A 13,097-nucleotide genomic window follows, 5' to 3' on the forward strand; every position below is an offset into this window, starting at 1 on the left:
TAGCGTACATCAAGCTCCCCACCGCCGATGCATACGGGATTTTTGACATATTGAGCTCCTCCACCCGCGTCTTCGGACTTTGTCCTTTTGAAAGCTTTAAGTGGGCACCTAGTGGTGTGCCAACAGGTTTGGCACCCTCCATGCAGAATCTCTTGAGTACTCGGCTGATGTACTCCGCCTGAGATAGTCTGAGGATATGTTTAGATCTATCTCTGCTGATCCGCATCCCAAGGATCTGTTTCGCTGCTCCTAGATCCTTCATTGCAAATTTTCTTGACAGCTTCAGCTTCAATTTTGCAATCTCATGCATGCTAGCTCCTGCAACTAACATGTCATCAACATATAATAGCAAGATAATGTAAGATGTACCGAAGTCCCGGAAGTAGCAACAGTGATCCTCCTGACATCTCCTGTATCCTATCTCAAGCATGTAACTATCGAACTTGAGATACTATTGCCTGGGCGCCTGTTTCAAACCATAGAGGCTTTTCTTCAATTTGCAAACCAAGTTACCCGTGCCAGCTGCAACGTATCCCTCCGGCTGCTGCATATATATCTCCTCATCGAGATCTCCGTGAAGAAAAGCTGTCTTCACATCAAGCTGCTCTAAGTGAAGATTCTCTACTGCCACCATGCTCAGCACCGCCCGAATAGAACTTATCTTGACTACAGGAGAAAAGATCTCCGTGAAGTCGATACCTGCTCTCTGCTGAAATCTTTTTACAACCAGCCTGGCCTTGTACCGTTTCTTCCCATTCTGCTCTTCCTTCAGCCTGTAAACCCATTTGTTTGACAGTGCTTTCTTCCCCTTGGGCAGATCCACCAAATCCCATGTTTGATTCTGCTCCAATGACTCCATCTCATCATCCATGGCCAACTCCCACTTCTTCCTAGTATCAACCTCCAATGCCTCCGTGAAGCATTCAGATTCGCCATTATCTGTGAGCAGCAAATAACTAAGAGTCCCATCATATCTTTGAGGAGGCTTCCCATGAGTACTACGAGTGGACCTTCTTAGTTGTGGAAAGGGTGCCAATACTTCAGGTTCTTGCTCTGACTGAGTCTTCTGACCAGAATTTGTAGACTCCTCTTCAGGATCCACAAAACACGGCTCAACAGGTTTTGTTTCTGATTCAGTGCTCTGCTGCATTTTCTCATTAAATACCATATCATTACTACGAATGATCTTCCTGTGTTCGGGATCCCAAAACCAATACCCAAACTGTTGACCTCCGTATCCAACGAAAATGCACTTCTTTGATTTGGCGTCTAGTTTGCTTCTTTGACTGGAATCAACATGGACATAACTGGTACAACCGAATACTCGTAAGTGCGCCAAATCAATCTTCTTCGTTGTCCATGCTTCCTCAGAAATCCCAAATTCAAGTTTCTTTGATGGCCCTCTGTTGATCAAGTAGGCAGCAGTGTTAACTGCTTCCGCCCAAAACTGCTGTGGCAATCCAGCATGTATCCTCATACTCCTGGCACGCTCATTAATTGTTCTGTTCATCCTTTCAGCAACTCCATTTTGTTGTGGTGTCCCTGGAATTGTTCTCTGCCTGACGATCCCAGCCTCTGCACAGTAGTCCTCAAACTCCCTGCTACAATACTCACCACTGTTGTCTGATCTCAGGCATTTTAACCTCCTTCCTGTCTCGAGTTCTACCATTGCCTGCCATCTCCTGAAGACCCCAAATACCTCTGACTTGTGCTTCAAGAAGAACACCCAAAGCTTCCTGGTAGCATCATCAATAAAAGTAACATAGTACTGAGATCCACCAATGGAAGAAACCGGTGCAGGCCCCCACACGTCTGTGTGCACGAGATCTAGCTTTTCTTGCTTCCGAGGTTTACCTTCTTTGTTGAATGAAACACGCTTCTGCTTTCCGAGAATACAATCCTCACAGAAGTCCATCTCAACACTCCTGAGACCCTGCAGCTTTCCCAACTGGTGCATCACCTCCAGTCCCTGATAACTCATGTGCCCAAGTCTGCAATGCCATAACTTGGCGTCTACATCTGCTGCAGCAACTCCAATAGAGTTCTCCATGCCGTTGGCGATATAAAGTGTCCCAACCTTCTTGCCACTAGCCACCATCAACGAATCCCTGGATATCTTCCACTGATCAGCTGTGAAAATAGTCTTGTACCCCTGGCTCGCCAACTGTCCAACAGAAATCAGATTCCTCTGCAGTTGAGGCACGTGCCGTACGTCCTCAAGCTCAAGTGAAGATCCAGAAATCAACTTCACTTCCGCGCTTCCCCTTCCTTGTATGGTGCAAGGCTCTCCATCCCCTAAGTAGACTTTGCCGAAGTCTCCCTTCTCATATCCTCCAAGAAGCTTCCGTTGGGATGTAGCATGGAAAGACGCGCCCGAGTCTATCACCCAAGACTCGTCACCGGTAGATAAAGATAGAATGAGGGCATCCATGTCACCGTTTTCAGCAAGATTTGCCAGATCCTTGCTGACTCCTTCGGTGTGGTCGCCTTGCTTCCCTTTAGGAGATTTGCAGTCCCTCCTGAAGTGCCCCATCTTCCCGCAGTTCCAGCACTTCGCTCCCTTGTTCTGAGATGCTCGAGACCTGCTGGATCTCGACTTCGAGTCGCTTCGAAATCGACCGTCCTTCTTTTGTCTTTCCCGGTTAGAGATGTTTAGTGCACTTCCAGACGACTCCGTAGCTCCAGAAGATTTCCTTCTTGCTTCTTCCCTCAGAAGCACTCCCACAACATCATCAAAGATCAACTTCCCCGTCGCCGAAGAGTTGCTCACCGCCATCACCAGGCCCTCCCATCAGGCAATCCGGAGAGGATTAGCAATGCCCGAATCTCATCGTCAAAACTAATCTCCACTGACTCCAACTGGGCCGTGAGTCCATTGAACTCGTTGAGGTATTCTGCTACGCTGCCTCCATTTTTCATACGAAGATTAAACAACCTCTTCATGAGAAATACCTTGTTTGATGCTGAGGGTTTCTCGTACATCCGCGACAATGTTGCCATCAACTCCATCATCGTCTTCTCGTTTTTGATGTTGAATGCCACTTGGGATGCAAGTGACAATCTTATGGTGCCGAGCGTCTTCCGATCGAGGACCTCCCAGTCTTCATCGGACATCTTCTCTGGTTTCTTCGCTCTACCTCCAAGAGGTAAATAGAGATCCTTCTGGTAAAGATAATCCTCTATTTGCATCTTCCAAAATCTGAAGTTCGTGCCATTGAACTTCTCAATTCGCAACTTCCCTTCATCCGCCATTGCAGAATACCAATAGCTCTGATACCACTTGTTGGCGATGCCCTGCACCGGAACCCACTCACACCGGTACAACCACCAACGTCGGACAAGCAAAGAGAGAAGAAAACGGATAAGCACTCTCTCGCTCCCTCGACACCGGACTCAAGGATCACCACTTCGCTTCCGCTACGAAGGGCAAAAGATTACCCCTGGTATCAGTAGGGTAAAACACTTGAGCACCGCAATGGATTATCAAAGATCAAAAGGAAGAAGAAGGAAGAAAAATAGCAAAGCAAACACAAAGATGTAACGAGGTTCGGCTACAAGTAGCCTACATCCTCCACCGCTCTAAATCTCAATTAGGATGATCTGATTACAGAGATAGCACACACCCGAACGATCACAAGCGATCGCTCTACAAGAGATTCACACAGAATTCCCTTTGCACAAGAAGTAGGATCCCAATCCTCTTCTTCTCTAGAACCCTAGCCTCACAAACAAGAGTCTCTATCAAATATACGGCAATCTCAATTCCCTAGGGCTCTCATGAGTCCTATATATGGTCTCAAGACCTTCAGATGATCATAGCCGTCGAAGTGCCACCAAAAACACCAAAGAAAACTCGTCCGTATGATTTCCTGCGAGCTCGAGTCGACTCGACTTTAGTTCGAGTCGACTCGGGCACGTCTGGACAACTTCCAGTATAACTGGCACGATCTCGGGTCGACTCGACTGTGGCTCGAGTCGACTCGACGATGCTTCGAGTCGACTCGACTGTAGCTCGAGTCGACTCTGACAGTCCAGACAGAAACATGGTTTTTTTCGGCTTTTCTCCTCCCGGGTTGACTCAACAGGCCTCGAGTCGACTCGACTGTTCCCGAGTCGACTCGACTGTAGCTCGAGTCGACTCCGACAGTCCGCCAGACAGAACTATGCAGAATTAATTCTCATTCAATTCTCTTCATCACCAATGGTCTCCACATACCCCAACATGCCCCTAGATCTAAGAGTGCTCGATCAATGAAATTATTTTCTAAGACACAGGAGATGGTGGGAGCACTAGGATCTTTGAATTTCGGAGGGATGTTGTGTTGGAGAATAGAACTCACTTGCTCAGTTAGGAAGACCTTTTTAGGCACATGTGTCCTAGATTTTCGCTTTTGTGTACAAAGGTCTTTGAGAAATTTGGCATAGGAGGGAACTTGTCTAATAGCATCAAGAAGCGGAAGGTTAATTTTCACTTATTTGAAAACCTCCATCATTTCCTCTAGTGAAGTTTCCTTTTTGCCAAAGGGAGAGGGTGAATTAAGAGCTTCAGAAAATGGGGCCTTTGGGATGTGAGTTTTGGCAGAAGGTGGACTAGCTGAAGAAGAAGAAGAAGGTTTTAGATTTTCATTTGACATATTTCTATCCTCTTCTTCACCTTCCTTATTGTTGTCCTCTCCAATCTTATTGTCTACTACACATCCACTCCTTAGGGTAGTCAAAGCATTGGCTTGTTAATGATGAATTGCATTTAATTGATTTTCTTGAGCCATGTATTGTCCCCTAGGATTACTTTGTGGTTGGCTTGGAAGCTTTCCTTCCTCTCACTTGTTCAATGCATTAGCTAGTTGCCCCATTTGGGATTCTAGCTTGGTGATGGATTGCATGTGAGAGTGCACCAATTGTGTAATGGTTTCCAAACCTTGAAGGGCGTTCAACACTTTCTCCTCAAAGGCTGTGTTTCTTTGGGGTGGAGGAGGAGTGTGTTGAAATTGAGTCGAGGGACGGTAGGGATGAATATTTTGTGGGGTTTGAAAATTCTGAGGATTTTGAAAATTTTGGGAATAGGGTTGGGCTGTATTCGAAGCTTGCTGCTTCCAAGAAAAGTTTGGATGATTTCGCCATCCCGGGTTATATGTATTGGAAAATGGGTCATTACCCGGTCTAGGATGTGTTTGAGCAGCATTGATGTGTTCTTGCACGAGTTCGGGGAATTGGGGCGCTGAAGGGCACTCATGAATAGGGTGGGATGGGCTAGAACAGATAGTACATACTTGTGCTTTGGAAGAGTTCATGTAATACCCACCTATCATCAGTTGGTCAATCTTATGGGACAATGCATCTACCTTGCTAGATAGGTCCATAGAATGACTTATTTTACAAATGGTCACTTTTCTTTGAGAACTCAGGGGTGCTTGACGAGAACAAGAAGCATGATGAAGGGAGTTTTCATTAAGATTTTCAAATAATTGCCATGCTTCATGCTCATTTTGAAGCATGAAAGTCCCCCCGCATGCAGCATCGATCATCTGACGGTTTCGTTCAGTCAATCCGTCATAGAAACATTACACTAGTTGCCACTTAGGTATTTGATGATGAGGGCATTTACGGATTAGGTCCCGAAATATCTCCCAAGTTTCATGAAATTCTTCTCCCTCAGTTTGGGAGAAGCTTGTAATGGTACGTCTAAACTGGTTCGTTCTTCCTATGGAAAAGTATTTTTTAAGAAATTCTTGTTGCATTTGATCTCAGGAACGAATCGAATTGGCTTCTAAAGAATTCAGCCATTGTTTGGCTCTATCTTTAAGGGAGAAGGAGAATAATCTAAGTTTCAAAGCATCATCAGTGAAGTTCTGAATCTTGATAGTGGTGCAAATCTCAAGGAATTCATCTAGGTGTTTATATGGTTCTTCATTGGTGAGCCCATAAAAAGATGGGAGCATTTGGATCACACTAGACTTTATTTCATATTGTACAGCTGCTACTTCAGGTAATCGAATGCAAGATGGGGAAGTGTAAATGGTGGGAGTAAAGTACTCCCTCAGGAGTTTGGGTTGTTCTTCACCCATCTCAGGAGGTGGGGATGATTCTAATGTTCTGATCTCAGCTCGAATATTCCTAAAGGTCCGTTCTATTTCAGGGTCAAAAGGTAATAATAGGTCACGTACTCTAGAACGACTCCCTTGCATACACTAGTACTTGATCAGTCAAGCATGCAATAAAAGATAAACACATCAATCCTTGTATTTGTCCTAAAATCACTAGACAACTCCTAACTGGTTTGAAGAGGGCACCTAAGCCTCCAATCCGGTCTACTGAACTGAGTTGACCAGGTAAGCTTCCAGGTAAGTGGAGGGGTCACGATGCGTTCGCAAAGGTCCCACTTAAAACCCACTTGCCTCGAACAGATGAACTGTCTTCCTTATAGGGACAAAGCTTGCCTAGACATCAACTAAGCCACAGAGCGAAATTGGTGCAACTTTCGGTGATCTTCGTCCTATTGAGCTCGAATGTCCCTAGGAGCCAATGTCTAATTGATTTTAATTAAGCTGACACAATGTGAGATTGAGTTCACCTAAGTTGGGCAAGAGTCCAGTGATAAAATCCGGCTCTTATCTTGTTGGAGTGATTGCCCTTACTATGTGCGGATTAATTTGTGTATGTGTATCAAGCATGCATTCACACTTTTGCTGAAATTAAAATCAAACAATCACCACAAAATTTCAAGCTAATAATCAATTTAAATAAAAAAAAGTTTAGAGGTTACCAAAGGAAATTTCTCCAGCAAATTTTTTTTTTTAAGCAAACCTCTAAAGCATTCCTTTTTGATAGCCCAGATTTCCTCTTCGATTCCTGATCAAATAATACCAAAAGGAAAATTAAAAATTAGTAAGAGAGAAAAAAAAAGATAAGAAAAGTATCAACAATAGAAAATATTTTTATTTTAGATATATATATATTTTAAAACTTTTTTTTTAATTTTTTTTTAATGATAGGAAAAATAACTATTTAAACAATCCCCGGCAATGGTGCCAAAAATTGATCGGTTATTTCAATTTCAAAAATAAACCACGCAATAGCACGTATCCTGTAGGATAGTGATTACGGATGTTGGTCTACAGGGATTGAAGAATAAGTTATTTTTTAAGAAAAATAAATCAAGAAGAAGAATTTGCTAACTTAATTATACTGAATTAATCTATGAATACAAATTGAAATTTATCAAAGTAGATGGATCTAGGGTTTGGAATCCACCGCGTAGCATTGCATTAGGGACTGTGTTCTTAATTTTTATCTTTTGGAGAGGCATGCAAATTGGCTACAAGCCTTTTAAAATAAAAACATAAAGAGTTTTAGGAAGATCCATCTTCGGTATAGCATGAAGTGTCTACCTAAGTATGCTAATCTAGGGTACAGCACATCTCATCTTCCTAGGCATGGATCATCTTAGACTACTTTAGCAAATATGAATAGTAAATGGCATGCTCAAGGTTTAAACATCATAAAGGAATATTTCATTGAAAATAAGAATTTAAACAAGCTCCAAAATAATAAAAAAGTAAGAACTACAATTGCCCTGATACATTGCTAGGGCTTCATCCAGCCCTAGATTGGACGTTTAGCCGTGTATGGCTTCCGGACGACCTCTCATCTTCAAATGAAATTGATCACCTCCCATTATTCCCAAAATATCCAAAACTATTCTCTTTCCTCCTCCTTTCTCTTTTTTTTAATTTCTTTTTCTCTTCTTCCCTCTCGGTTTTCTTCTTCTTTTCACCGAAACAGGGGGTCTCCCCTGTTTTCTCAACCGACCTCTCCCCTCCCTTCTCGGCTCTCTTCTTCTACCCTTTATATTGATCTCTCCCTGGCAATGAATCCAAGGGGAACGGACGCATGATCCTTGGGCGGAATGCGCATCAACGGCTGGATCATGGGAGCTGGTCGCGGAAGAGTGGTCGATGGAAGATGAATACGGACGGGAGAAGGGGTTGAATACATGTCCCGATTTGGATGCATGATCCTTGGCTTGATGCGGGAGGCTGAATCACCGGCTGCTGGGATTTCCTTCACGGATGCAGGGGATACGCTGGGAGGAGCCAATCGAAAAATCGATGGGAATCCGGAAGAGGAAGAGGCGGAACGCCATTTCTATGATTCGGCAGCTGGTGGCTGGTGTGGATCCGTGGATGGAATCATGCTTCATTGCTTTCCTTCTTTGGACCATTGGCTGCTGGGAGGTGAAACCGGAGGAGTTGCTCGCTGGTGTGCTCGTTGGATGCGGCTGGAACGGGTTGATGGCGTTGGTGCACTACGTGGATCACGGAGGAAGAAATGGATCACGAGTTCTCGGTGGAGGCCGGATCGCAGGAAGATGAGATTGGCTCTGGATGCATCATGGGCGGAAGAAGGGCCGGAGGATCTGGTCGCGGGATCGTCGGGAGGTCGCCGTGGAAGGTGGACGGCCGCGGGATCTGCGGGAGGGAAAGAAGATAAACAGTGAAATGCATTTTTAGTTTTTTTTTTTCTAACACTGTTCGTATGAACAGTGTTTTCACGGAACACTGTTCATATGAACAGTGATTCCAGTAATTTTCGGAAAAAATTCTTTTCTTGCTCTATTTTGACGTGAAAATGGGCATATGTGGATTTAAATTAAAGGTCTCCCCTATTTTGCTTAGTTTGGAAACGTGATGCGGAGATGGGAATTTATGAACCATTGGATTGCTTGGGGAGCCACGGACGGTGGACAGTGCTTGGGTGCATGCATGTCAGTTGGGCATTGGGCTCGAACCCAGTGTTATTGAACTGAAACATGCTGGTTGGTACGCTTGGAAGGCGAGGACATGTGAATTATTTACTTCTTATCATATTTTAAATTTATTTCAAAGATTGTTCTATTTTGTGGTAAAATAAGTGGTTATCCGTTTAAGAACATTGATAAGTGCTGAAAAAGAATATTAAATTATAGATTAATCAGCACTTATCAACACATCATCCAAATTCAAAGTCCAAGAGGTCGGCCATAATTCAAATGCAAGAAAATTTCAAATGGGAGCCAACAACTCTTCAAACCTTCCCCTTAAAGCTGGCCAACTTTTCTTCCTTTTCTCTAGCAATCAAGTTTTCAAATGTGGGGCGCCATTCATTATGTGTTTAAATTTCAAATCATGAGGAAAGTCTATAAATACCTCCTCATGACATCTTGTAAGGGTAGTTGATGAATAAATAAAAAGAGATTCTTTCTTCCTTAGCAATCTTGTTTTATCACCTTGAGAGAAGGTTGGGCGTGAGGCCCTTGTTCCAAGTTGGGCGTGAGGCCCTAAAGCCACTTCCACATCCACCGCAGCCCTATCTCCTCTCGCCTCCCTTTTCTTTTGGGATTTCTATTCCTCTCTCACGCAAAACCTCTAATTCCTGTTTCTTTGCAGGTCCTTAAAGTACTCCATGTCATTGGTTCTATTATCCTTCCAAACCAATAGCAAGGGGGCCCTGTTGCAACGAAAGATGAAGCTTGGTTATCCAATCATCAACCCTCGAGAGTGAGATTAAGTATTCTCCTCTAGAAGAATTTCAGAAGTTCAATGTTTGGTAAGCCTCAACTCTAAGTCTGATTTATTGAAGAAAGCATCCTAATCTAGTGGTTTCTCAACCACAACTGTCCATTACTCTAAGTCCTAAATGAATTAGTACATGCAGGTAACTAGTCCTAAATTTACTATGCTCATGATAATGCTTTCTTAGCTCATATATGACTGAATTTCCTGTTGCAATTAGGCTAGTTAATCAACATAACTTACTGATAACTCTTATGTTTAAATTCCTCGCATTCATCCTACCTCATTTTTGGTATCAGAGCAGGCTAATTAGGACACGCACATTGATTATGCTGAAATTCTGCACTTGCTGAAATTTCTGCCCTTTTCTGAAATCCATTGATGCTAAAATTCTAGTTTGCATGCCTTATTAAGTTTATGAATTAAATCTGAATATTTCGAATTTTAATTCTAAATTTTAGTTATTAAAGTTGAGATCTGATCTTCACAAATTTAGGATTTGAAGTTACCAATTTCAAAGTTAAATTTGGAAAACTAAATTTGGGCTCCAAATCTGAAATTTCCAATTTGACTTGTGAATCCGAATTTCAAAACTTAAAATTTTGAAACATTAGATCTGAAATCCAAATTTGAAATTCAAAATTTGAAATTAAAAGTGGGGACTTAAATTGAAACTAAAAAAGAAATAAAAAAAATCTGAGATTCCAAAATTTAAATTTAAAATTTAAACTTGAAATTTGAAATTTGAAATTCAAAAGCTGAAAACTAAAATTCAAATCCGAAATTCAAAATTCAAAAGTTTAAATTCAAAATTTAAAATTTGAAATTTTAAATCTCAACTTGTGTGGACATTTAAAATAGTTGCATCCATCATAAATCATATTAAGGACACTCTAATTACAACATAAGGAATGGATTTCATCACCTTTTCTTAGCCCAAAACAACCACCCTCATAAATCTAGAACCCAAGCCTAATTTAAAACTCAACTAGCCAACTTAACTTAGAAACTACAGCGAGTCTTTAGGCTAATTGAATTTGGCTAATTCCTTGCTGTCTAGAAAAGTTCCGATCAGGATCGTGGCTACCATCTTATCTGCTCAGCCCCGTTAAGCGGTTGGTGTTAGCTAAGTATGGTTAATGGCGGTTATACGAACTCTTGGTCCAACTGGCCTGGGCAAGTGGTGAACCAATTTTGATTAGATAAGTCTTTGATTTAGATTTAGCAAACCCTAGCATAGGTTAGTCATTTTGTTTTGTCTTGAGCCTTGCATGACAACTAGATCAGGAATGTCACGCCCCGAACCCGAATCCGTGACATGGCCGTACTATTGCCGACTACCGCCCACAATAGCACGCAGCCTTGTATAGGGATAACTGGTAGCCAATAGATTTCAAACTTTCATATATTAAAATATTTGCATTACAACCTTGAAGATTGATACCAAAAATACAGAAATTCTATGCTGTTCAAATGTACAAAAGTATATAAGCTTCTCCAAAAATAACGAAGCTCTGTAACAAAATAAAAATATATCTGATGGCAATCACGGGTGAGGATCTGAAAGAAAATGAAAAATAAACAGACATGAGCTACACGGCTCAGTAAGTATTCCTGCATAATCTTATCGGATCAACTAAAAGACTAAACATGTTTATCAGGGTTTGAGAAGCTGACATGCATATTATCTAACAATTTATCATGGCAAAATATGTATGCTGGGTAAACAAAACAGTATTTTGAATCAGACAAATATTTTCATAAAGTATGCATATGAAACCGTGCCCCCGGCATGCCGTGGTCCATTCTCTCGGATGCTACTGCGAAGTCCATTCGGCCAGTGGCGGGGCCAGCTAGTCATTCTCGGCCACTAGCAAGGCCAGCAAAGTTATTCTCGGCCACTAGCAAGGCCAGCTCAGTTGCATTTGATCAGTAGCATCTTTGAGCCCATTATAATGCCTCTTGGTTAGATAGTATTTCATTATACTAACTTGCATGCATGATTAAAATATAAGCATAATCATGGTGCATACATGGTGATAGTCAACTTTAAAGACCATGCAATAGCACGTATCTGGTAGGATAGTGATTACGGGTATCGATCCACATGGATTGGGGTACAGTTATTTTTCTTAAAAATAAAAATATTTAAAAGGAAGAGTTTGTGAAGAAAATTAAACTAAGAAATTTAATAAAAGAAAATACAATTAAAAAGGATATCAGTTTAGGAAACCTAGGGCATGAAATTCACCACTAACATCGGAACAAGGATTAATTATATTTTAATTTATTCTTGGACAAATATGCAAATTGGCTACAAGCCTAATAAGCATTTAAATAGAAATTCACAAAAGTAATTTAGGCATAATCCATCTTTAGTTAGCATGAAATGTCTACCCTAATCTAAGGTGGCAGCACATCGCATCTTCCTTAAGCATGGACTATCTTATATTTACCTAGTGATCATAAAGAACAATTGTATAAACGTCATATTTAAAATCACAGAAATTAAATATGAGATGAAATAAAATATTCATTAGAAGCAAAATAAGGTTTATACAACTCCAAGAATAGAAATCAAAATATAAAACCCTTGGCCCTTTATTAGGGCTGCATCCGGCCCTAGTGAGAAGATCAGCCCTGCATGGAGTTGGAGACGGCAGCAACAGCACAGCAGCGGGCTCCCATCTCTCCCTCTTGCGATTCCCTTGAGAACGGCTCCTTCTTAACTCTTATGGGAAGTCATTCCCAAAATAACCAAAAATCTTCTCTCCCTTCTTTGTTTCTTTCTTCCCGTGGGATTTGGCCTGTGAGAGCTTGGGACCAGCCGGCTCCCTCCTTCCGAATGCCCTCATCTTCATGCATTGCTTCCCTTTTATAGCCTTCACCCGCCCCCCTTTGGAATCAATCTGGAACCTTGGTGAACAGCTGGATGCGGGAAGATGGACTCTATCTTTCAAGCAGGGGATAAGGATGAAAGCGGCTGGATGGAGATGGGATTTGTTGGCCGCGGAAGATCCGGATGCGGTAGAAGTTAGAGCTGGATCCGAAGACTCTAGGAGATACTCACGGACGCTGCGATGAACTTGGAAGGGAGTGATCCACGAAGTGGAAAGATGCCTGTGTTCTGTTTCCGAAACAGGGGAAGACACATTTGGTTGCCGTGAAGCTCGGGACTCGGGAGGATGAAGTCTGGGAATCCGCTGAAACGAGATCCTTTGATGATCACGAGATGGGAAGAGATCTTTGGGTGATGCAGATGAAATATGGGAGGTAAATCAGTTCGGAGTTTATCCATGGATATACTGGGATTAATCCGGACGATGGCTGACCGTGAAATAGGGGATTCAGATGCAAGACGCGGGCATTTGAGAGGATGAAGCAGCTGGAAGCAGGGGATTTGGATAAATCACAGAGAACCGCTGAGAAGGCGAATCCGGAAGGAGGTTGGGATACTCTGTTCCGATTTGGTTTTGGTTGGGAAGCAATAAGATACGGGAGCTGGGATGATGTGGATTGGCTCACGGAAAGCTGGAAGAGGATGGA

General features: G+C 42.3%; 1 non-coding gene across 1 annotated transcript; it reads left to right on the forward strand.

The window, feature by feature from the left end:
• Positions 1-5,583: 5,583 nt before the first annotated feature.
• LOC120107634 (small nucleolar RNA R71) lies at positions 5,584-5,689 on the forward strand. Its single transcript, XR_005509343.2, has one exon. It is a non-coding gene; the product is annotated as a small nucleolar RNA R71 (small nucleolar RNA).
• Positions 5,690-13,097: the final 7,408 nt, after the last annotated feature.

This window comes from Phoenix dactylifera, chromosome 6, assembly GCF_051530095.1.
Source record: "Phoenix dactylifera cultivar Ajwa chromosome 6, Ajwa_hap1_PhDact_Kaust_v1.1, whole genome shotgun sequence".
Taxonomy (NCBI): domain Eukaryota; kingdom Viridiplantae; phylum Streptophyta; class Magnoliopsida; order Arecales; family Arecaceae; genus Phoenix; species Phoenix dactylifera.